Consider the following 2,683-nt stretch of genomic DNA (forward strand, 5'->3'; position numbering starts at 1 on the left):
TGGAGTCTTCTCTGACTCTCCACCACACACCTTTTTCTGTACCAAGACTAATACTCACAACAGTCTTCCATGGCTTCTCTCTAGACTACCTATGGGAGGGTCCTGGCTGAGTCTATCATGAAGGGGTAATGCATCAGTGTATGAAAATTTGCAGGAATTATTGGTCATTTTGCAGCTAAACTGGTAATAGTCACTCTGTCATCCACGGAAAACAGCTTTCATTCCATGGAAAATAACTTGAATTCCTCGTTATTCCACTTATGCAAGGATACACAGGTCTAGGAGAGTGTCTTGGAAAGGATCATTAAATCTTTCAAACAAAAAAACAATTAAAACAAACTTGCTTTCTTCTTACCACCAAAGTTTATGGGCGCTCCTCTCCCTCTTTTGAAATCTGAGCATTCCTGTCATTCTTTTTAGCATGCAGACTGCTTTATGCATTCCTCTGACCCCTAGAGCAATATACAATGCTGCAGAGATTAATGTTGGCAATATAAAATGTTTCTAGCCTTTGTGATTTGGGGAAAAACCTTTCAAATGTTCTAGAGTGTGCAGATGGTCTGTGAAACACTTGCTCTCAGACATGTAAACTCAGTTTAGCAGGAAGTCAAAAGGTAGCAATTTAAATGTCAGCTTTGTTAATTAGAGCCCTACCTCAATATAATTAATCTGGTGCAAACCCCTACTATAGATCTAATTCAGTAAGTGGTTACCATCACTAAATTCTATACACTACAATGGAAAGTCATGAGACTCAGCATGCCCATTTATATCATAAACATACGCAGTTACGTAAACTGGGTGCAACAAAGTGGAACCCTAACCCAGATCCAAAATTGTGCCAATGTGTAGTGCAGATAAGACCTTAGCCCTATTTTATAACATGGATAAATGTATGGCCACATAACATACTGTTTTTACAGATAGTTCCTCAGATGGCTCTAATTTTAACTTTTTAGCATCTGAAGACCTGGTCAAACTAATTTATCTGCAAGCCAGGATTAAATTAGTTGAGTAAAAACTACATAAAGGGCAAGAGTTTAAATGTTTCACTGAAACATGCATACTGCAAAAATAAATACAAACAACAGCCTTCAAATTCATATAAATGGCAGGAGTCCTCCTACCAATGAAGACACCCAGGTAAATCTGAACACATTATGCCTTGCAAAGGCTGCCGCACAGAGGGCAAAGGAGACTGCAATCTATAGCCAGAAGGAAGATTTTTACCAATAATTGATAATTATTTTGCACCTTTGCAGGAGCTACAGTGCTGCCAAAGTCCAGAGATAGACCTTGGAGCCTCCAGATGGCTTTCATGCACGTGTTTCTAAATACAGGCTAAAGAGTGTCTTGTTTTTACAAACAGAAAAAAGCAAAACAAACAAATCTTCAGCACAATGATGTCACACCCCACAACTTCCCCCCACACACTTAGGGTGTGACCCAAACCTCACAACTCCTTCACCCCCCCCCGGAGTGCAACCCCAAACCCCTAAACTCCCCCCAACACTTGCAGTGCAACCCCAACCCCACAACTATTCCCCCTGCCCCCTTGCGGTGTGACCTCAAACCCCACAATTCCTTTCCCCCCCAGGGCATGACACCAAACCCCACAACTCCCCCTCCTTTACAGCACGACCCAACCCCACAACTACTCCCCCCCCGCCCCCTTGCGGTGTGATCCCAAACCCCGCAATTCCTTCCCTCCCAGGGCGTGACACCAAACCCCACAACTCCCCCCCTTTACAGCACGACCCAACCCCACAACTACCCCCCCCATCCCCTTGGGGTGTGATCCCAAACCCCGCAATTCCTTCCCTCCCAGGGCGTGACACCAAACCCCACAACTCCCTCCCTTTACAGCACAACCCAACCCCACAACAACCCCCCCCATACCCTTGGGGTGTGATCCCAAACCCCGCAATTCCTTCCCCACGCAGGGCGTGACACCAAACCCCACAACTCCCCCCCCTTTACAACACGACCCAACCCCACAACTACTCCCCCCTGTCCCCTTGGGGTGTGATCCCAAACCCCGCAATTCCTTCCCTCCCAGGGCGTGACACCAAACCCCACAACTCCCCCCCCCTTTACAACACGACCCAACCCCACAACTACTCCCCCCTGTCCCCTTGGGGTGTGATCCCAAACCCCGCAATTCCTTCCCTCCCAGGGCGTGACACCAAACCCCACAACTCCCCCCCCCTTTACAACACGACCCAACCCCACAACTACTCCCCCCTGTCCCCTTGCGGTGTGACCCCAAACCCCGCAATTCCTTCCCTCCCAGGGCGTGACACCAAACCCCACAACTCCCCCCCATTTACAGCACGACCCAACCCCACAACTCCTCCCCCCGTCCCCTTGCGGTGTGACCCCCAACCCCGCAATTCCTCCCCACTAGGGCACGACCCCAAGCCCCGCGACCCCAAACTCCCCTTCGCCCCTTTACGGTGCGACCCCAACCCCACAACTCCTCCCCCCGCGATGAGACCCCAACCCCACAACACTTTCGCTCTCACGCACACTCGCTCCCCCCCCTTGCGGTGCGACCCAAACCCCACGACTCGCCCCGCCCCCCTTCACCCTCCTGCGGCGCGACCCAAACCCACAAACGCGCGGCGTGCGGCCGCCAACAGCGTCGCCCCCTCTCGCCTCGTGAGCGCGCACGTACGCGTTC

General features: G+C 50.4%; 1 protein-coding gene across 1 annotated transcript in view; it reads right to left on the reverse strand.

Moving 5' to 3' along the window:
• The window catches only part of ACACA (acetyl-CoA carboxylase alpha), a 217,350-nt gene extending 214,716 nt beyond the window's left edge, over nucleotides 1-2,634 (reverse strand). The window contains exon 1 of the mRNA XM_030536766.1: nucleotides 2,616-2,634. The gene's annotated coding sequence lies outside the window, so the exon portion shown is untranslated. The remainder of the gene's footprint in view (nucleotides 1-2,615) is intronic.
• Nucleotides 2,635-2,683: the final 49 nt, after the last annotated feature.

The sequence above is a fragment of the Gopherus evgoodei genome, chromosome 17 (genome assembly GCF_007399415.2).
Source record: "Gopherus evgoodei ecotype Sinaloan lineage chromosome 17, rGopEvg1_v1.p, whole genome shotgun sequence".
NCBI lineage: Eukaryota > Metazoa > Chordata > Testudines > Testudinidae > Gopherus > Gopherus evgoodei.